Source organism: Lampetra planeri, chromosome 1 (assembly GCF_965212315.1).
Source record: "Lampetra planeri chromosome 1, kcLamPlan1.2.h2, whole genome shotgun sequence".
In the NCBI taxonomy this organism is placed as follows: domain Eukaryota; kingdom Metazoa; phylum Chordata; class Hyperoartia; order Petromyzontiformes; family Petromyzontidae; genus Lampetra; species Lampetra planeri.
Window position 1 is genome coordinate 29025645 of NC_136107.1, and position 23616 is coordinate 29049260.

The following is a 23616-nucleotide window of genomic DNA, read 5'->3' on the forward strand; positions in this document are numbered from 1 at the left end:
GACGACGATGACAATGGTGGCGGCGACGAAGACAATGGTGGCGGTGACGAAGACGACAACGACCACAAAGACGGCGACGAAGACGATGACCACGACAGTGGTGGAAATGAAAATGACGACGACGATGACGCCGGCGGCAGCCCAACCATCATCGAGACTCCCGTGCGAGACAGGGACGTGCTGTCAGGGGAGGCAGGGGAGGCAGAGCCTCACCTGTCATACTCCAATCAAAATAGCTGTTACAAAAAGTAAATAATACAATAAATATTTAGATTTTTCTACTGATTTGTGTTATAAATGTCATTTCTATATGATTCCAACCATCTTCTTGGTTTTTTCGGTAAAGTCACGTAGAAGGAAAGTAATAAAATAATAAAAATAAAACATAATACAATAATTCTCACAACGTTTCGGCCACAACGCAAGCAGCCGTCCTCAGGTGAAGAATGAAACACCACCAAGCTTGGAGCGTATATTTAACCTGGGTTGGAGGGGGGAAGAAGAGCGCCTTGTCAAAAGAATTTGCATATCAAGAGTAATTTAGCATATTTATGGAAAATGCGTAGGAGGTGGGCGGGGGGTTTCAAAGTCATGTTATGCCCGTGCATTATGCAGAATTAGCAGCATCAAAGGGAGGGGATGGGGGTAGTATTAACAAAGGGAAGGAATGTTATTAGTATGTAGCAGCAGTTACTAAACAACCACGTAAAAACTAAAGTATAAACTACATAGTATCATCAGTATACTAAATATACTCTCCAATAAGCTGAGCTACTAACAGTAAGTAATACATTACAATTCTATGTCGCAAAAAATATAATATAATATGCTTCCAGCTAAACTTTTTTCTCTTACATCACATGGGTCTATCCCATACTATATACTACCATAGACAAACCCAACATTAAAGTATATACTGTATTACTATACACCACTCTATACCTTCGTCTATAATATTACCCTAAGTATTATTCTACCCACCCTACTGTATACCACACTGCTGTATATTCACTATACAATTACGATACTGTATATTACCTTATACATTGTATTAAACATTACAATTTTATACTATTTATACAATCTGCTATACACTATACCATTGACCGTCGCGTGAAAGATACTAAGAGGAAGCAACGAAATATGTCAATGGGAGAGTGGTGCAAGGAGAATCCATTCCCTGTGGAGAATACAAACTATATAGTCAATGCCAGTGAGTGGACTGCGGTCTGAAAGTCACCGTAAACGTGAACACAATCAGTTAAGATCCGAAATGGTTTATTTTATTCCTTCCAATGATTGCCGAGCTAGAATCCATCTTCTCGGTTGAAATTGTCTCTGTGTTTGTATATGTGGATCGCCTCATGAACGAATCTCTCATGGTAGCCAGATGGCTTGCAGAGAACCTCTGTCTTGGAGAAGTCAATGTCATGTGACCCCACTGAATTGTAACAGTGATCTGCCATGGCTGAGGTGTTTGTCCTACCGTGTTTCAGGTCTGCTTTATGTTCACGGATGTGGTCCGAGACATGTCGTTTGGTTTCTCCAATGTACTCGCTAACTGTTAGATGAAAGTGGTGACGATGTAAGCCGTACATAGTCAACCGCGCTATTTGGAGGTGCAAGGCAAGGACAGTGCCAGCCAGTGGAGAGTCGAGGGCTGCTCCGTGGCGTTGCTTCCAAGCCTCTCCTCACCATTGCTTTCTTGCACTCCCCCGCTTGCAGTGCTGGGTTTTATTGCAGAACCCGCATTACCGATGCCGTATTATTTCCCCCCTAAATGTCACTGGAAACATTGCACAGCCTGTGAGCGATGTATCTGTCAAACCACCTGATGATGCAAACTGCGGCTCGGGGTGTCCGCTGTGATCCCGCACGCACTGTTGCTCCGCTGTTGTCGACCGCGTTGTCACGCAAACGGTCGGCCAAGGTGCCTCCTGGTGACGTTCTTTTCCTTTCTGACTATTGTAAAATAAACGAATGATCATGTTACATTAGTTTTTTTAAGGTGGTACATGCATATGAGGCTAAATTCTGCTCGTAAAATAACGGAGCAATAAGTTACGGCCCTTGGTCGATGCACTGCTGAATGAATACCTCCTCTTGCCGTGTCTGTAAATGGGGGTCGTTTGACCATACTTCACCACGCTCTTCTACTTTATTAATAGGAGGTTGGGGGGTTGTCAATGTGGAGTTTGCGTGTCTCTCTTCCCATGGCCGTATGGATTTTTTTCCAGTCTTCTGGTTTTTCCCTCCACAATTAGAATTAACATCACGCGTTTAGAGTATTTGGCTGCTATAAATTTCCACGTGATAAGCCACGTCGTTGAGCTATTATTTGTGGCAAGGTCGTTTATGAAAAACAGATACATAGTTTAGTAGTGGGCCTTACCAGGTAAAATATCTATATGATTTATTTTCGTTTTAATCGCCCCAGGAAATCGAAGTCCACGATACGTGTCTCACACTATTATACTGTATTTCTATGGGATCCCTTTTTGTATGTGTGTGTGTTGAACTTTTTTCGCACCGTACGTAGCCAAACCGTGCTAATCAGAGGTGTGGGTGGAAGGACAACAAATGTTGGGTCTCTGTGCTATGTGTGAGTCTATAGGTTTCAGTGTGAATCTATGGATCTCTGTGTCAGTCTATGTATGTTGAACTTCTTTAGCACTGTACATAACCAAACCGTGCTAATCGGAGGTGAGGGGGGAAGGACAACAACAATAACAACAACAAGCAGTCCTAAACAAATTAGTTTTACATTTTTGCCAGTACTGCATCGAGATTATATACATATTTTAAAGACGGCTGACCCTTTCTGCCACTTTCTAATAGCGCTTTGAGTCGCAGATTTGTGCTAGAATAGGTGCCACGTGTGTTTGAGCAAAACATTTTTGTTAAACTAATTTGGCATAAATACAGGCGTTAAGATATTTAAACACCAAAGAGACACCTTAACACTTAGTAGTAGGCTGTCGCGACCAATATTATTCATAATAGAGGTTGTTTCAGTTAGATCACGTAAATATAAATGTGTTGTTAAATCCGCCACCACCTGACACAGCCAAATAGTAAGCTTTGTCACGTAAGTAAAACGTGCCAATTCGTTACTGGATTTACTCTCCAACACACTGCTTAGTGCTAAACTAGTAACTAATCGGCACGTTTGCTACCCAACCCCTACTCGCTAACAGCACTTGCCATAACATTCTGTTAAGGCTATCAGGGGGATATTTGTCTTTGATCCCAATCGAGTCATTTGCAGGTATTTTTTCAGAATTTGGATGTTTGGGAAATACCCTTTACAATGTTGGTTTTTTGCTGTGGGAGGTAACCAGGGATTTCAATAAAACCCAGTACAGAACAGGGGCCAGACCATGCCAACCTCAGACAGAAAGGCGCCCGGACTAGGAGTCAATCCCAGGCAGCCCCTTGCTGTGAGGCGCGAGCGATAGTAACCACTGTCACCCATTGACGGGGTAGGGGGGCACCGTTGTTGTATTTCCTCCGATACCAAGCACGAGACGCCCATCAGCGCCAAAGAGGTTTACTGAGCCCAAAGTTGAGCCCGGTCACGTGAGGGAGAGAGAGAGTGAGGCAGGGCTCGCCCGAGGATTGGACGCTGAAGCCCCTTGGAATTACGGCGTGCAATTTAGATGATGTGTGTGTGAGAACATTTTTTTGCCTTGTAAGTGACCTCTTATGGGGTTTTTTCATGCCTTTTTGAACTACATTTCATACTATATAGACGCTGCATTATTGCACTCGGTGCAATATCGTGATTGTTCATAATATAGGTTGTTTGATCGTGTACCTATAAATGTGTCGTTAAGGTTTGTCACGTAAACAGAACATGCCTATTCGTTATTAGTACAGCACACCGGTGTATTGGAGAGTAAGTCCACAACATTTACTTGTAAAATTTTACTTATAAATGTTGTGGATTTACTATGCAACACACCGGTGTGCTGGACTAGTAACGAATTGGCACGTTCTGTTTACGTGACAAACCTTACTAATATGCTGTGTCAGGTGGTAGCAGGTTTAACGACACTATTCTATTTAAATCTTGACTTAAAGCTTTCGTGACTGCAGAAATTCATACTCTTTTGGGTATTTCGGTAAAGCCACGAAAGACCCAAAAGAGTACATTTTAAGCGATCTAACCCAAAAACTGTATTTTGGATGATATTGGTCGCGAAAGCCTGTTGCGTGTTAAATCGTGATTGTTGTAATTATTCCTGTCACTTAAAATTTGATGTTTCTCAGGGAATCTATTTTACCATTTGCGTATTAATGCCCTATTTGCAAAATGTTCTTCAATCGTAATCCTCACTTTCGTTAAATATGTACAGTGTAATAGCACCAGCTGCTGGGCAGCAGCGGCAACTGTGGTGGACAGACAGTACACACGCCGGTGAGGGTGTGCACGGGCGTGTTGGCATGGCGGAGAAACTGGGGCAAGGGTCATGGAGGACTCCGTCTGGAAGCGCCTGGAACCTGTTAGTGGGTTTGAGAAGGGAGGCGCGGCCAGGGCGGAGCCACGCCGTGTTGATAGGATAAAAGGAGCCGAGAGCGGGAGCTCGAGGCTGCCGGTTCTGGAATTGGATTTGTCTCGTCGTTGCTCTCGTCTCGTCGCTGTCATCGCTGCCGTCTTCGCTCGATATTGTGCTGCTAGATAGTTGTTGGCTGTCTCAGTCAGCACCTTCAGTGTTAGATGGCTAGTGTTGTGTACAGGCAAGGCTAATCGACTATAGAGAGTATGCAGGCGAGACCGTGAATGTTCTAAATAAAAGAAGGTGGCTCTTACAAACCTCGTCTCCAAATCACTGACACTACATATGTAAAATATCATTTAGTCATATATTCATTACATTTTGTGATGTTGCCATTTTTTTCTCTTCACTATGTATTTATTTGTATTTCCACTTTTCTCGCGACCTGTTACGTTCGCTACGCTTGCCAGGGAAGCGACGACTTTTTGTGTTGATGAACCTTGGGGTTTCATAACTCAACGGAGTACTACAAACCGAACTGAACAGCATCTGTATAAAATGAGACATTCCAGGAATTTGCTCGATTATTTCCCCCCCCCCACTTTCCAAACCCGCGAACGCCTCAATCGCTCACTGTCGCGACATATGGATCTGTTGTTGTTGCACCGAATCCGATGGGTTTTTTTTTTTGGCGAACTGGTCAATACGTGTTGTGGCGACTTTTATCATTTTTCCCGGAGCCAACTCGGGCAGATCCTTCTCGTGGTTCGCGCCGAGAATATCCCTTCCCCTTCGTCTACCTCTCCTTCTCGTGGTTCGCAAGCGGCCGGCTTTGTGTGTTTTTCGTGCCCGCCACTCTCACGTTAGAGTGCGGCAATTAATCTCGTATCCCCCCCCCACCAACTCCCTCCCCGAGGGTGCTGATGGCGTGCAGTGCGTGTGTGTGGCAGCTGTACATTGCCTCTCAGAATTAGGAGCTTTGCTTGATGAGTTTGAGCGAGCGAGTGAGCGACCAAGCGCGCGGATCGCTCGCATCGGTGTTTTTGTCGTTCTGCGAGACACGGGGAGAGCGAAGTGGTATGGTGTTTATTACACTCGTCTACAATTTTTTAGACGTCGTCTGCTTCAGAGATGAAATATGCTGTTTATTATGGATTTTGATGTGCTAAATTCAAATCTGACAAGACAATTAAAACAACTGATTGGCTACTGTTCCCAAGATATTAAAGTTTTTACATTTTACGTTTATGTATATTGTGTAGATAGAGTCTTACTCATAAATTATAAACCTCGGTCTTTTCATGTGTTGATGGATGCTTTACATAATAACAAAATCATGATAACAAAATCATGATAACAAAATCAGCAAAAGGGTTATAGAAATAACATTTATCATGAAACAAAAGGCAAAAAAACTATTATGTATATATAAGTACATAGTTTAGTCCTTATTCAGGGTCAATTTGACGCTTCTTGGCTTGTCTCTTGTATTCATTAAATGGAGCATATTTTGTCACTGTCCAGCAATAGTCTGTAAGCATTGATGTGCTCCATTTGCCCTGATAGCGTCTCTCCATTGCTGCAATGTCCTGGTGAAATCACTCGCCATACTCGTCGCTCACTGCTCTCTTGCTTGGCCTGCAGACTGGATACACAACCTTCAAATGACCACAAAACTGCCATTGATGTTAGTCATAGTTTATGCACCTCAAAAGTTGTTTTATGTTGTCATAGGGTTTCTTCATATTGACTGCATGATCAACTGCAATTGATGGCAAAGCATTGCCATTATGCAGCAAAACAGCTTTAAGACTCATCTTCGATGAATCAATAAACAGTCTCCACTCATCTGGATCATAAACGATATTGAGGGCTGCCATCACACCATCGATGTTGTTGCAGGCTACAAAATTACCTTCCATGAAGAAGAATGGGACAAGATTCTTTTGACGGTCACGGATCATGGAAATCCTAACATCACCTACCAGGAGAGTCCACTGCTGTAGTGTGGAGCCTAACAGCTCTGCCTTACTCTTGGGTAGTTCCAAATTCCTGACAAGGTATTTCAATTCACCTTGTGTTATGATGTGTGGTTCAGAGACGGAGGGTGGGAGAAAATATCGGTCATATAACCTTGATGGTTCAGGACCAGAAGTTTCATCCTCTTCCTCGTCTGACTCAAGTGAGAATGATTCTGGTGAATCAGGAACCGGCAGTCCTTCTCCGTGAGTTACTGGGCGTATAGCTGATGGAATGTTTGGATAATGCACAGTCCACTTTTTATTCTTTGACACACCTTTCCCAACTGAAGGCGCCATGCAGAAGCAACAATTGCTGATATAATGTTGGCTCTCTCAAAATCATTGGCACTAAGAAAGGCATAGATTTCCTTTTCCTGTTCAACCACTGGCGAAGATTTGTTGCAGCATACAGTGCGGGAAAAAAATATTTGATCCCCTGCTGATTTTGTACGTTTGCCCACTGACAAAGAAATGATCAGTCTATAATTTTAATGGTAGGTTTATTTGAACAGTGAGAGACAGAATAACAACAACAAAATCCAGAAAAACGCATGTCAATTGATTTGTATTTTAATGAGGGAAATAAGTATCCTAATCTCAGCTCGTTACCTGTATAAAAGACACCTGGGAGCCAGAAATCTTTCTGATTGAGAGGGGGTCAAATACTTATTTCCCTCATTAAAATACAAATCAATTGACATGCGTTTTTCTGGATTTTGTTGTTGTTATTCTGTCTCTCACTGTTCAAATAAACCTACCATTAAAATTATAGACTGATCATTTTTTTGTCAGTGGGCAAACGTACAAAATCAGCAGGGAATCAAATACTTTTTTCCCTCACTGTATGTACAGTGGTACCTCGGTATACATCGTTAATTCGTTCCAGAAGGTAGGACTTATACGGAAAATGACGTATACCAAACGAATTATTTCTCACTGTATGTGTGGGGCCCACATCTTATCTTGATCTCCAATTTTTCAGCCAAAATAAAGGTGATGTTTTCTTAACCATAGTCGTTATACTGCGCTTTTGTGACGCAAAAGTCACTTCACCACAACCATAGCAGAAGTTATCTGCTTTGTTCACACAAGTATGAGGCATCTCTGCTCACTTTGGCTAAACATAAATGTGTCCCTTTGCAAGATCAAACACTGACGAATAAGAGAGCATGACACTGTATGATTTCTAGAGCTGATATAGGGCAATTTGGTCAGCAGAGGGATGTAAGCCTAGTTATGATTGTATCATCCATAACTTCTAGGAATAACAAGATGCAATTCATATCATGTATGATGCAATACCAAGTTCAAATTGCATCATTCATTATTTTGCTCAAACAGAAAGTACTGTCCAAACCCAGTCATATATTTATTCATAAGTCCAGTCAAATATGTATTTTAGTAATTTCTGGTTTAAATTGAGATCCCTTCCCTTTATAACTCACGTATCCTCCGCCATTCTCAAGTCAAGGGTCGCATGTACTGACCCAGTAGCTTATCTTGAAAACTCGAGCCAATCAACAAGTTTAAGCATCATTTTCATTCTCAGTGATCCAGAATTAGTAAAGTTGGACTACATTTATTTCGGAGGTATTTTGGCTGTAGACCAGTATTATTATTATTGTTGATAATAACTATCATTATTTGTTTCTGTACTCTGAGTTACGGTGCGTGCGCTCCGGAGCCGCATGCATTGCTTGCGGTCATGCACACATTGTGGTGTCAACAACAAGAACACCAACACGAACAACAACACCAACAACAAGAACAATAACACGACCAACAACATCACCAACACGAATAACAGCAACCACAACACGACCAACATCAACAACACGAACAACACGAACAACAACACGACCAACAACACCAACAACACGATCAACAACACCAACAAGGCGACAAACAACACGACCCACAACAACAACACCACAACCAACAACAACACAACAACAACCACAACATGACCAACAACAACCACAACATGACCAACAACAACAACACAACCAACAACAACACCACGACCAACAACAACACAACCAACAACAACACGACCAACAACAACTACAACCAACAACAACCACAACACAACCAACAACAACCACAACACCACCAACAACAACCACAACACCACCAACAACACGACTAACAACAACAAAACCGACAGCACCAACACAGCGTGGCAGAGTGAACGTGGCCACAGTCGAGGCGGTCACCCTGTCAGCCGAGGCTGCTGCGTCGCCTTCCTCCCTTCACCTCTCCGACATCCTCTCGACTTGTGTAAGAAAGCGGAATTGGCCTCGGTTGAGAGATTGACGCGGCCGTCTCCCCAAGTTCTCGGTCGAAGCAAATCGTAAGCGCCGTGTTTTTGAGAAAGACTGACAACCCACTCGCGTTAATTGAACGGGCTATACGTTTATCATTGGGCGGTTATGCGATTCCTCCAAATTCTTTCTCTTCGGTGGCACGAACGCGGTTGTTTTGCTGATTTTCGTTCTCAAAGTTTAGTTGAACCACGGCGCAAGGATTTTTTTAATCTCAAGCCATTGCAGTTTTTTTGTCATCTCATTCCGTGTGCGCCGCTAATCGGGAAGCGCTCTTAATGCTAATTAATAACCCGGTTCAATAATCACCACTTAACACCTAAAACACATCCATAACCATCATCATTATCATTATCAACGGGCACTCAACTGCAACAACGTAAGCGTCACTTATCGCCAATTAGCATCACCACGCCTGAATTATTAATTATCACGATTTACCGACACACAGACACACAAAGACAAATATTCCCCTGCAGCCTTAACAGATTGTAGGTGCAAGTGCTGTTAGCGAGCACCTATGAAGGCCGGCACGACACACGAGGGGGTGGGTGGCCATCACCACGCCCGGCCGCCTTTGTCTCCCTCGTAGCGATGTTTACACACCGCACCAGGTACTCATTTGAGGCTGAGTCGACCTAGGGGAGGCCCAGGGACCGGTACAGATAATCGTCACCGGTGTTGGCCGTGAGCGGAAATCGAACTCGGGTCGCCGGGTCCGTAGCGCAGCGCTCTGACCACTACTGCACCACCGCTCCCCACGACGCACGCACGGCTGCATTCGTAAGCGCTTGGCCCTCGTCTGCACTGAGTCTTGTCGATAATGAAATTGCCATGAACACTGCACACGTTTGACATAAGCGGCACTCGACAACGTTGAAAATACAAATTTCAACAAGCGTCCTTAACGGGTTTGCTCATTTGCAACGACTCAATTCTGCCTTGATTTTAGAGCCGTGCGCTCTCCCACGTGCTTGAGGGCTGCGGTGGTCCCGAGGGCTGCGGTGGTGACGAAAGTAGCTCGTGAGCTGAAGGCGACCGCAGGTTTGTGGCCAGTGAAGTCGCGACTGCTGCCGGTACACCACGCCCTCATGGGTGAGGATCCAGGACGGCACGGCAACAACAGTTTACGGGTCTGCGTCGATCCACTGCTGGATGAAGGCCCTCCCCTGTGGCGTGCGTCGGTCTTGGGGGGTATCAATTGAACCACGTACGAATGTTGAACTTATTTCGCACCGTACTTCGCGACATCGAAGGTGCGGGGGGGGGGACCACAAACTAAACGCAAAAAATATTTTCTAAAGGAAAGGAGTTAGTCAATCTAGATGACGATTTAAAAGTACAAAGCTCCAATCGCTTCCTAATATCGGAAGAGCATTTCAGATGGCCGCAGAAGCGCATCTGACAGCGCACGTTGATGCGCTACCAGAAGCTCGTCTTATTGATAGGTTGTCTAATACTTAATTTTTTTACGTGGAGGAACAGATATGTGAAGGAGGAATATGTATGTATGTATGTTGAACGTCTTTTGTACCATATGTAGCCAACCTTGCTAATCGGAGGTGCGGGGGAAGGACAAAAAACTGAACACAAAAAGCAGTTCTAAAGAAAATGAGTGTGTCAATCTAGATGACGATTTAAAAGTACACAGTTCCCCTGTGGCTTCCTAGTATCGGAAGGAAGAGGCGTTCCAGACGGCCGCAGAAGTGCATCTGAAAGTGCCGCGGGACGATGCGGTGACCGCCGTCTTTGTTCGATGGGTTTTGGCCAAACATCCAAATGCAAAAAAACCCACCTGAAATTACTCTATTTAGATTACGCACGGAAACATCACCCCGACTGCGAAAATTTCGACTCAGCGAGGCTCTCCTGGGTAAAAAAGCCGAGTAGTAGTAGCTGTAATAATAGTCGGCGCGGTTTGGTGAAGGGTTAGTCCAGATATCATTCGGCAGCTAGGCCCACCGTGCAGTCCCACCGCCGCCGACCCCGGGACACAGCAAAGCGCTCTGGTCAGTGTTGGCGCTGTACCCATACTTTTGGGCCTTCACTTCGAATTCATGAACTCCGAGTGCGATGACAGAAGAGATGTGTACACGAGACAGAGATGTGGTGGGTTTAACACGGAGTAGCAGTCCAGGGCTTTCGCGACCAATATTGTCCATAAAAGAGGTGTATTGGGGGTTAGTTCGCGTAAATATAAATGTGTCGGTACACCCGCCACAGCCAATTTGTAAGGTTTGTCACGTAAATAAAACGTGGCAATTAGTTACTAGTTTAGCACACCGATGTGTTGGAGAGTAAACCCACTACAACATTTACAATTCGAGTACCGTGACATTTCGCCGGTAATTACAATAACCAGCCTCATCAGGCGACAGCCAGAGTTGTCGCCTGAACGAGTTACTAATCGGCACGACTTGTTCACGTGACAAACCTCACTCATTTGGCTGTGTCGGGTGGTGGCGGGTTTAACGACACAACATTTATTTTTACTCCATCTAACCCAAAACAACCCCTGTTCTAGAGAGGTGAAATATAGCGAGAAGACGGGTGTTTTGGCCATTGTGGCTTAGAGAATGAGCTTCCTTCTCGCAACAGGGGAAACCGCTGGGACTCTCTGCAGGTGCGTGCAGCCAATACTCCCTGGCAGACCCTGCGCCCTCACAGCGTCCACCGCTACCCGGGCGTCAACTGACTTTGAAACACCATGGCGGTCAAAGAGATCTGGTACATAACACTCCACCAATACTTTCTTTATTTCCACCCTGTGCCACTCCCGAGCACTCTTTCAACGTCTCCAGCCATTTACATCTCCCCACCCTTCTCGCTCCGCTGACCGGAGCCGCTTCCTACGGAGCAGCAGCTGCGTCTAAAAGTCGGTTCGCTCGACCCACACTACCGGGGGCGGACCGTGCTGCCTCAGCTGAGCGGCGTTTCGCTGCAGCCGCCACTCGGCGGCGGCCGTCTGGAACGTTCTCTCTCCCACTGCTGCACACGCACACGCGGCAAACAGCAGCAGCCTCCAGGCACCACCGCCCATCTACAAGCAGCATCTCTCAAGGCTTATTATCATTGATTATTATTTTTTATTATATCCCCATGCAAAGGCATGCACATTGACTAGAAATTATTGAAATACAGCTGTCGAATGAAAGGCAAGACTGCAGGGATTGGTGATCGTTGATGTCACACACACACAACAAAAAAATATTTTATATATGCTCTCAGCCTTGTCTCAACCACAAGCAACACAGAGCTGAACGTGTGGCCGTGCGATGGTTGAGGCCACAAGCTCCACGGAGCTGAACGTGTGGCCGTGTGGTGGTCGCGTGACACGCACGCGTGGCATTGATGGGAGTGGTGTGCTGTGTGCTGTGAGCAGACCCGCCGTTGACTCCACAGTATTTGTCTTCAGCCTGTGTGCGCCTGCGCGCGTGTCTCCGCTGCGATGCGTCTCTCCCTGTCGAGATGGCACCACGACCAACACTGGTATCTTGGTGCATGCCATCAATCCACGGGGACTTGAAGTTGCCAGCGTGTTCCTAGGATGCACGATATTCGAAATTGATATTCCTCTGTTCCCAAAATGTGTGTGTCCGTCTTTTTTATTTTACATCTGCTGTTGCCAAACAAACTCTCTGCTTAATTGCCTTGACTATAGACGCTAGGGACTCTACGTTTGATCTGGTGATTTTGGGATGATTACGACTATTGTTATTACCACGCTTGTTTGCCCAGGAGAGTCTTGCTGAGTCTCAAGACTAATTGTCAGGAGGGTACTTACAAGCTGGCACACCAAGGGGGCGATGCTGCTGCTTCTGTGTGTAGTCCCCATTGAGTCATTTGCAGGGTAATTTTTCAGCATTGAGATGGTTGGCCAACGCCGGTGACATTGTATGTGTGTCTGTTGTATGTATCTATCGGAGGAAACCGGAGGAACCCCACGCAGAACATGGGATATAGAGAGAACACACAAACTCCACAGAGAGAGGAGCCTGAGTTGGGAATCGAACCCAGGCCCTTTTTGTCGCGAGAAGTGTTACCACTGCGCCACCCTGCCTAAGAGATCGAGAATCGGAGTCTTTGTTTATTCTGGAGGAATCCGATGAGCTATGAAAGTATGAAAGTATTTTTTTCACAGATGTCAAGTAGGATGCGGGTTAACAAGTTATATCAACAAACGAAACAACAAAAACACGATGGAATATATTTCATACATTTATATAGAGCGTCGTTAATGCAAAACTGTATCTCACCTCGCTGTACAAGACAACTGCGATAAAACACATGAGAGCAAGGTCGAGAAACCTGAGCAAGTAATCTGCAGCCTACAAGTAGAAATTGCACAACTACATCAATTCCTGCTGGTTTGTCAACTCCCTAAATGCAACGCTTGGCATTAAGGCAGCAAAACAACAACAATTGCTCTGTATCACCAGATGCCTTGGGTACCATACATAATCTCAAGGAGAATCCAAAGGCTCTCTCTCTCTTCCTTCCCAGGCCTTGTGCACTTTGCCCCCATCACGAGAACTATGTTTTATTTTACCAGATAAGACCCCACTGAGCTATGTAGCAGCTCTTTTTCAAAAGCGACCTGGCCATCACAAATGATAGCTCCACGAAGTGGCTTATCATCATCGTCACGTGGACATTTATACAAGTAGGAACAACAGTTCCACACTGCCCACCAGGGATTATTTGTCTGTCTGTCGTATATGGCCCCGCCCCACCAGAGCCCTCCCATTGGCTCGGGGGCGCCAACCAATGGGAGCGCTGGGTTTGGGTTGGTAGAGGGGGGTTAGTGGTGGGGGGAGGAGAACCGCCGCGAGGAGACGGGCGATGTTTCATTCACAAAATGGAACTGGGGAAGGGTGGCTCCATTCATAAAATTAATCGGCTTAGATTCTGCCCCAAGTCCACACACTGGTCACCCCTGCGTCCTAAAATGACGTCATTAATCAGCTTATCTCAGCTTAACTCCCCCCCAGCCCCCGACTCCGCACGGCCCCCCCCCCCCGCATCCCTCCTCCCTGGCTCCTCCCCCCCTTTTACCCTATATAATCGCTTGTCACAAATAGCTCTCTCTATTCACTACAGTAATTTTGCTGTGGCTGTTCCACCTGATGACGGAAGCTTGTGTTGCTTCCGAAACGTGATTTTTTTTTCATCTACGTGACTTTACCGAAAGAAACAGAATGTAAAACATAATGCCACTATGCATTCAGAAGAGAGTTTGAAATCAGTGTACTTTGGTGATAATTATCAACATTGATAAAGCAGAGAATAAAAGGGGAAAATACATATCCATTTCTATAATTATTGTAAGTTTATTTAAGAAGTCTGTACATAAGCCAGGTTTTCATCATGTTACATGTAGCCCCAGTGGCCTAATGGATAAGACACTGGCCTCCTAAGCCAGGGATTGTGGGTTCGAGTCCCACCTGGGGTTGCTGAGAAAAAGCTGTTCATTTTGTAAAATCAAGATGTCAAGTGTACGAATCTGATAATGAAAATTCTAGATTTTAAGCTTTCGTGACTGCAAGGATTCATACTCTTTGTTTTTTTCGGCAAAGTCACGTCGGTAAAACAATAAAATAAATTAAAACAACTAAATTTAATCACGACGTTTCGGTGGCAACACAAGCCTCCCTCATCAGGTGTAAAAAGGCACAGCAAAATAACTGTGCCTTCACGTCGTGATTTTATTTAGTTGTTTTCATTTATTTTATTTTATTGTTTTACCTACGTGACTTTACCGAAAAAAACAAAGAGAATGATAATGAAAAGCCAAAATGGCACTGTGCCAAGAGAAGATAGTTTTAAATCAGTGGACATTGGTGACAATTATCAACATGGATAAAACAGAGGGGACGAAAGGGGAAAAAACATAATTTTGTTTATTATTATTGTCAGTTGATTTATGAATTTTGTACATGAGCCAGATTTTCATCATGCTACATGTAACCCCAGTGGCCTAATGGATAAGGCACTGGCCTCTTACGCCAGGGATTGTGGGTTTGAGTCCTACCTGGGGTAGCTGAGCAACAAATGTACATTTTGTAAGGTGAAGAGTCTGAGAGTGAGTGTATGTGTGTGTGAGTCTGAGAGTTTGAGTTTGAGAGTGAGTGTGTGTGAGTCTGAGAGTGTGAGGGTGAGTGTGTGTTTGTGAGTCTGAGAGTGTGAGAGTGAGTGTATGTGAGTGTGAGAGTGTGTGTGTGTGTGAGTCTGAGAGTGTGAGAGTGAGTGCATCTGTGTGAGTCTGTGTGTGTGTGAGTCTGAGAGTGTGAGAGTGAGTGTATGTGTGTGTGAGTCTGAGAGTGTGAGAGAGTGTGTGAGTCTGAGAGTGAGTGTGTATGTGAGTCTGAGAGTGTGTGTGTGAGTCTGAGAGTGTGAGCGTGAGTGTGTGTGAGTCTGAGAGTGTGTGTGTGTGTGTGAGTCTGAGAGTGTGAGTGTGTGTGTGTGAGTCTGAGAGTGAGTGTATGTGTGTGTGAGTCTGAGAGTGTGAGAGTGAGAGTCTGAGAGTGAGTGTGTGTGAGTCTGAGAGTGAGTGTGTGAGTCTGAGAGTGAGTGTGTGTGAGTCTGAGAGTGTGAGAGTGAGTGTGAGTCTGAGAGTGTGAGGGTGAGTGTGTGTTTGTGAGTCTGAGAGTGTGAGAGTGAGTGTATGTGAGTGTGAGAGTGTGTGTGTGTGTGTGAGTCTGAGAGTGTGAGAGTGAGTGCATCTGTGTGAGTCTGTGTGTGTGTGAGTCTGAGAGTGTGAGAGTGAGTGTATGTGTGTGTGAGTCTGAGAGTGTGAGTGTGTGTGTGTGAGTCTGAGAGTGAGTGTGTATGCGAGTCTGAGAGTGTGTGTGTGAGTCTGAGAGTGTGAGCGTGAGTGTGTGTGAGTCTGAGAGTGTGTGTGTGTGTGTGTGAGTCTGAGAGTGTGAGTGTGTGTGTGTGAGTCTGAGAGTGAGTGTATGTGTGTGTGAGTCTGAGAGTGAGTGTGTGTGAGTCTGAGAGTGAGTGTGTGTGAGTCTGAGAGTGTGAGAGTGAGTGTGAGTCTGAGAGTGTGAGGGTGAGTGTATGTGTGAGTCTGAGAGTATGAGTGTGTGTGTGTGAGTCTGAGAGTGTGAGAGTGAGTGTATCTGTGTGTGAGTCTGAGAGTGTGAGTGTGAGTCTGAGAGTGTGTGTGTGAGTCTGAGAGTGTGAGAGTGAGTGTATGTGTGTGTGAGTCTTAGTTACCTAGAGTGTTATACAGTTAGGAACAACAGGTTCCACAATGCCCACCAGGGATTATTTGTCTGTCTGTCTGTCGTGCATATCCGGAATTTCGCCCACCCATGCACCTCCCCACCGAACACCGAGCTACACCGCAATTGGTTGACGATGTCGGGGAGGGTGGGGGGGGAAGGGTAAACATGCCCACTCATCCAACTGCCCCCCCCCCCTGAACGCCGCGCTGTCCAACCAAGTTCCTACCTGCCCACTCCGAAGGAACGTGTTAGCAGCAGCCAAATCACTCGAAGCGTGTGACGTTGATTCGAAATGCGAAAGGAAAAATCGGAGGAACCCGGAGACAAATCTACACGGCCACGGGGAGACAGACACGCAAACTCCAACTATACAGCAGCAGGCGTCAGGGTCGGGATTGAACTCACGACCTCCTGCATACCAGGCGAGGTAGTCAACATCTCGCCTTACTTCTCCAGCTCACAAGGCCTCCTTCATGGTCTGAGGGGGATTCCTGAGGAGCCCGCGACTCTACCCACACAGCAGCAGTTGGTACTTGGCCTACGAGTAGAGGATGTCCACCGAGGATATTGAGTGATGAACTCAGCTGGTGTGCATGCGTCTCTCGGGTGCTCTGTATGTGCACTGTTGGTTGAACTTCTTTTGCACCGTACGTAGCCAATCGTTCTAATCGGAGGTGCGGGGGGAGGACAACAAACTATGGGCCTTAGTGTGAGTAGTCTGTGGGTCTCTGTGTGAGTCTATGGGTCTCTGTGTGAGTCTATGGGTCTGTGTGGGTCTGAGTGTATGTGTAGTGTGGTTCAAGGAGGCTTGGACGACGTAGTCGGAGGCACACTTATTTATTCAACACAGTTGTATCTACAGGCCGAGATATACAACACTTGGAGGGGTATCGGCCCCTCCACCCGTCTAACTGGGAGATCGACAACCTATGTTACAGCTAGCCTATTCCTAGGTCCTCCACTATCGGGCTAGGGGAGGCTAGCTAACCCAGCCCTGGTTAAGCTGGGATTACGGCACCCTGAGTTCCCAGACCGGCTCTTACAAGAGCATCGGCTCTGGGCTCTTGGGGCCACGCCACTGGCTGGCCTTGGTCGGTCCTGAGAAGGACAGCGATCCAAGGGAGTCCCAGGGCTTATCTAGCAGGTCTTCTTGCTTCTCTGGTTAAAGCTGAACACTCAACCCTGAGCCCTCTGGCTCACCGCCTTATATAGCAATTCCCCCCTGAGGGGTGGGGCCGTGGGGATCCCAGCGCCATATTAGCCCCCCAGGCTAAACGGCGCGGACGTTGATGTAAGCACCTGCTCGCGTACAGACATAGCCACGCCCAGTGTGTTTGTTTCCCATCCGTATCAACTCTATAACACCCCCTCCGTAACACCTCTACATCACCCCCCCCCCATGTACAGCCCGCAGCCATCCCGGCTGCAACAAAATCACACTAAAGATGCATGCCCCCCAAATCCGTGTGTGCCTCACTTTCAACAATAACAACAATAACAACAACAAAAACAACCCGACGCAACCCCCCCCCCCCCCCGAATGAATACCCCATCCCGTAAAACCAACAAATATACAAGTACCCAGGACGCCCCCCCGCAAGGGCCCCCCAACGGCCGACCTCACAAAAGTCTGTGCGTTTTGGCGTGCGTTCTTGCGGCGGGCCCGTCACAAGGGGCAGCCCCGGCTTGCCCAGTGGCGGGTGTCAACAGTCCGGGTGTGAGAGTGTCTGGCTTCGCTGCTGAGCGACCCCCGACCCCCCCTGAAGGGGTTGGCGGTCGTGAGCACGTCACTCCTGGTGCACCTGGAGGTGGAACAGTCGGTGTCAAGTCAGGCGAAAGCAGCGAAGTCGGAATCCGGGAGTCGGTGGACCCCTCACATGTTTGGCCACGCGTGTGTGAAGTAGGAACATGGGCCGCAACGAACGGTTTCAATCTGGAGGGGTGCACGAACCACCGACGCTTCCCCCATTTGACACGCACACATTGTGGCCGCAAAACCTGCACCACTTCCACGGGCCCCCGCCACGGCCGCACCAGCTTAGACGAGGTCGCCAGTGGTACTTGGGGACAGTGCAACCACGCCTTGTCACCCGGTTTCCACTGAAGCACATGCGCCCGACCCAGCCTGAGCCTCTCATTAGCCTTCTGGCGGAGTTCCGAATTCTGCATGGCCGCCTCCCGTGCCTCTGTCAATTTAGCGATGTTGAATTTAACATGTTCGGTCAATTTAGATTTACCATGCGGCGTGGAGATCTGCAGCTGAGTCGGAACAGGTGGGTTAGGCTCGCGGCCGTACATTAGGAAGAAGGGCGAAAATCCGGTCGCAGCATGGGGAGCCATTCTGTATGCCGCCAAAACCCCCGGAATCTGAAGGTCCCAATCGGTCTGGGATTCGGAGACCTGTTGGGACAGCATGGACGTGATAGTCCGATGCAGACGCTCCACCATCCCGTCAGTTTGCGGATGATATGGGGAGGTACAAATCTTTTTCATTCCCAGGAGCTCGCATACTTCATGGAGAAGTTTTCCCAAAAATGTTTTACGCTGGTCGGTCAGCAGCCGCTCCGGAGCACCTTTGTCGAGGACGTAGCCCTGGACAAAGGCCTCCGCGATGGCTGCTGCCGACTGGTTCGCGAGGGGCCAGGCCATAGGCCATCGCGTAAAATATTCTACCCCTGTTAACAGGTATCTATTTCCCCTAGGTGTAGCGGGAAATGGGCCCAGAATATCGAATGCGACGAGCTCATTAACCCGGGAAACTGTGATAGACTGTAACGGTGGGTTAGATCCCCTCGCTGGTGGCTTCCTTTGCGCGCACTGAGTACATGAACCTAAAAGATCATCCACATCCCTTGCCATGCCTGGCCATGAAAAATCCAGCTGGAGCATGGCAAGGGTTTTGTGAGTGCCCAGGTGAAGGAGTCGTTCGTGCGCAGCCCACACCACTCTACCCCTCAATGCGGAAGGCACCACCTGCCGGTGTCGACGAGATTTCCCGTCCCAGTGCATCAAAAGACCCTGGACCAACCCCCACGAGTCGACATTTCCCCCCCCCCCCCCCGCACAACTCCCCCGATACGACGGCGAAAAGCGAGGAGAGAGGTGTCCTCCATTTGGAGGCGTCCCCACTCCGCAACAGACAACCCCAGCAAGGAATCCCTCCCTTCTTCTTGGTTCTTTCGGTAAAGTCACGCAGAAGGGACCAAGAAGATGAATCCCTGCAGTCACGAAAGCTTTAAATCGAAATCCCTCCCTTGTTGCTCAATAGGGCCCGCAGTCGAAGGCGCGTCAGCGGCGGCCGCAAGGACCGGATCAGATATCACATTCGGAGGCCTGCAACGCCCCGAACCCAGGAGGCATGCGCACTCGGAGATGGTTGGTAACCGTGACAGAGCATCTGCATTCGTGTGGCGAACGCCTTTACGATACGTAGTGTCAAAATCGAAATCCTGGAGAATCTCCAACCATCGAGACAATTGTCCCGATGGCTGTTGAACTCGCAAGGCGTACTGCAGTGCCGCATGATCTGTGCGGACGGTGAAATGACGACCGTACAGATATGGACGATACTGTTGAATGAAGTTAACGATTGCCAATAGTTCCCAACGGGTAACACAGTATCTTTGTTCCGCCGGAGACAACACCCGACTGCCGTACGCTACCACACGTTCTACGCCGTCAACAACCTGTGAAAGCACGCCCCCAATGCCCGTGTTGCTTGCATCTGTATCGAGCAAAAAGGGTTTTGTGAAGTCAGGATAATTCAATGGCGGAGCCCCCACTAGAGCGTCCCGGAGGGAGCGAAAAGCAGCCTCCTCCTGTCCCCAGTGAAACCTGACCCCCTTCGATGTTAAGGCATGTAAGGGCTTTGCAATTGTCGCGAAATCAGCGACAAAGCGTCGGTAGTATGACGCAAATCCAACGAAACTCCTGACCTCCCCCACGGAGGTGGGAGTCGGCCAGGAGCTGACACATTGCGTTTTGGCGGGATCAGTAGCAATACCTGAGCATCCGACAATGTGGCCCAAATACCGCACTGATTCGCGTAGCAAATGACATTTCTGGGGTTTGAATTTCAATTTAGCAGCCCGCATTTTGAGGAAAACCGCACGCAACCTCTGGAGGTGTTCATCGAATGTTTTACTGAAGACGATGACATCGTCTAAATAAATCAAACATGAATCCCATTGCAACCCAGCCAAGACCAATTCCATTAATCGCTGAAAAGTTGCTGGCGCTGAGTGGAGCCCCATCGGTAAGCGGTTGAATTGGAAAAGGCCGTGCGGCGTACGGAAAGCAGTTTTAGGTTTAGATTTGTCATCCAGAAGAAGCTGCCAGAATCCTGAAAGCAAATCCAATGTGGAGAAGAATCGCGCCCCTGCCAAGGCATCAAGCGATTCATCCATCCGAGGAAGCGGGTATGCGTCGGCTACAGAAATTTTGTTCAGCCGACGAAAATCGTCACAAAAGCGCAATGAGCCGTCGTGTTTTTTAACTAAGACAATCGGCGCACCCCAAAGGCTGGTAGAAGGGGATATAATATCGGCGGCTAACATGTCATCAACGGCCGATTTGACATGGTCCTTTTCGGCGGGACTCAACCAAAAAGGATTTTGGCGTATTGGCGCGCTGTCACCCATGTCAATATGGTGTCGCAGCAGTTTAGTACAACCCAGATCGTATTTGTGTTGACTAAAAACGTCGGAAAACTCGCGCAGGAGGATTCGAAGCCTCTTACGCTGTGAGTCGGACAGGTCCGATGATCCCGCACAAAGCGCATCGAGCCACCCTTCATCACGGTCCGCATGTGGTTGCGACGGAGGAGCAGTGCTCACGTGACTAATGACGGGTTCCTCACAGGGTACCGGCGTCGCGTGCGCAAGCACGGTCCCTTGAGGAACCACAGTCGTACGCGATCCCACATTGAGGACCGCGATGAAAGGGTCCCCATCCCCTTTCACAATGGTCTGGACCGTTATTAAGTCAGGTCCGTTAACCCCGGCTCTAGATGGTCCCAACAGAACCCCCTGGTCCCCAATCCCCTTAGCAAATGGTCGACGCAGCCTAAGAGGCACGAGCATCTGAGCTCCCGGCGGTACGCGTACCGTCCTCGCAACCAGCGCCGGTACCGTCGCAAATGCCGTCCGACCCGTAGAGGGGGAGGGCAGGAACGTAACACGTCGGCCCGACGGGAGTTCAATGCAACCCTGGTCGACTAGGATACGAATCGGCATTTTGGCCAAGAAATCCGTCCCCAACAGGCACGGAACCGCCAGCGAGGAGGAGACCAATATCGGACCGGAAAATTTGATGTCCCCAATACAAATTTGCGCGCGGATTTGTCCAATAACGCCCAATGAGCCCCCGTTAGCAGCGTAGCATGGAACATCAACGGGGAGCAAGGGACGGCTTTGAACGGGGAGAATGTTATGAATCAATTCGGAAACAATAGTTGCCGATGCTCCCGTATCAACTAGGATCCGCACCTCAACCCCGTCAATATGCCCCACAACGACAGACGACCCCGACGACGCGGCAACAATGCGATGGGCCAACTCGGACCACTGGCCCGGTTGGAATGCACTCCCCACAGTGGCACGTCTCGGCACGACGACAGGCAATTTACGACCCCCGTCCGTTGCGGTGCGTGAGTGTGTGACAGGTGTGTGCGTAGGCCAAACATGTGGGGTGCCACGACTCGCCAGAGTTTGCTGGTGAAGCTTGGGTAGAGGCGCGACGTCCTGCAGAGGCGTCGCCCCGCGCTGTCGAGGAGCCCGGCATCCTGAAGCCACATGGCCCCGGAGGCCACAATTGTAGCAGCGCGTGAGTGCTCCAGATGACTTGGGCTGATCCTGGCGGCGCGGTCCGTCCCGAGCTGGTCGTACTCCGGATCTCCACTCCTTCGGGCGATCAACGGCGCAGATTTCTTCCGATGGGAGGGTGGTTGCAGCCACGGTATGGCTGGCCGCCGCCTTGCTGGCCTTGCGACGCTGGGACAGCAAGTTCGCGTGGATGTGTCGCGCGGCCCGCAGGGAACACATCTCCGTGTCGTCTTGCGCCAAGACGACAATGTCCAACTCGTCTGCCAACAGCAGGATTTTCTCCGTCACCATGGCGTCCACCCCTTCCTCATCCATCCGCGGGAAAGCCGTTTTCGCCAGGGCCAGGAGAGCTGTACGGTACGCCAGGGGCGACTCCTTGGCGCCCCGCTGGCGATCGTAGAACAGCTGCCTGCAGTCCGAAGGTGGTCCATAGACTGCAGCCAGGAGTTGAAGCGCCATCTGCAGCGTGGCGCGCTTCGCTCTCGGCGCCGAGGTGAGGGTAGCGAGGGCATCACTGTCGAGCATCACCGCCAGCACGCGGAGTGCTTCGTCATCCGTCCATTGTGCCATCTCTTGGTGAGCGAGAAAGCGTCTTTGGAAGCCACCCCAGTCACCGTCTTCGCCCACGAACTCCTTGAGAGGTGGTAAGCGCTGTTGTAACGCGGCGTCCGCAGTCGAGGATCGCTCTCTGTCGTTCCCGTCACTCCGTATGATTTTGGCGGGAAGGGCGTGTGGCATCGGCGGTCGCTCTGTTGGTGATGCGCTGGCCGCTCCTGACGACGTGGCAGCTTCTGTTTGCCGAACGTCGGTCACGTGACGTAGCCCGGCCCCGCCCTCAGCATTCACTGTACCCATGGCGGAAAATTCGAATTCGGGCCCCGTGGAAATGGCGGGAACCGGCGCTGCATGTCGGCTGTCATCGCTCCGTGCAGCTCCTCCAGCCCCCAGTCGAGTAATTTCTTCCAATGTGGTGGCTGCTGCGTAAAGTAGTTCCGCCAGTCGTGAATGAGCCAGCCGCAGTCCGTCAGCCGACGGCCCCCATCCGTCCTGACGTTGCGGTGTGGGTGGACTTGGCCCTGGCTGCTCGGAGTCGCCTTCAGCCATCTCGGGCTCAAAGTCGGCCGTGGTTTCCTCCGCCCCCGGTTCCCTGGTACGAGCCGTACGCCAGATGGAGTGTGGTTCAAGGAGGCTTGGACGACGTAGTCGGAGGCACACTTATTTATTCAACACAGTTGTATCTACAGGCCGAGATATACAACACTTGGAGGGGTATCGGCCCCTCCACCCGTCTAACTGGGAGATCGACAACCTATGTTACAGCTAGCCTATTCCTAGGTCCTCCACTATCGGGCTAGGGGAGGCTAGCTAACCCAGCCCTGGTTAAGCTGGGATTACGGCACCCTGAGTTCCCAGACCGGCTCTTACAAGAGCATCGGCTCTGGGCTCTTGGGGCCACGCTACTGGCTGGCCTTGGTCGGTCCTGAGAAGGACAGCAATCCAAGGGAGTCCCAGGGCTTATCTAGTAGGTCTTCTTGCTTCTCTGGTTAAAGCTGAACACTCAACCCCGAGCCCTCTGGCTCACCGCCTTATATAGCAATTCCCCCCTGAGGGGTGGGACCGTGGCGGATCCCAGCGCCGTATTAGCCCCCCAGGCTAAACGGCGCGGACGTTGATGTAAGCACCTGCTCGCGTATAGACATAGCCACGCCCCGTGTGTT

General features: G+C 48.9%; 2 non-coding genes across 2 annotated transcripts; both read left to right on the forward strand.

Moving 5' to 3' along the window:
• Window positions 1-14223: 14223 nt before the first annotated feature.
• TRNAR-CCU (transfer RNA arginine (anticodon CCU)) lies at window positions 14224-14296 on the forward strand. The gene has a single exon. It is a non-coding gene; the product is annotated as a tRNA-Arg (tRNA).
• Window positions 14297-14810: 514 nt separating this feature from the next.
• Window positions 14811-14883, forward strand: TRNAK-CUU (transfer RNA lysine (anticodon CUU)). The gene has a single exon. It is a non-coding gene; the product is annotated as a tRNA-Lys (tRNA).
• Window positions 14884-23616: the final 8733 nt, after the last annotated feature.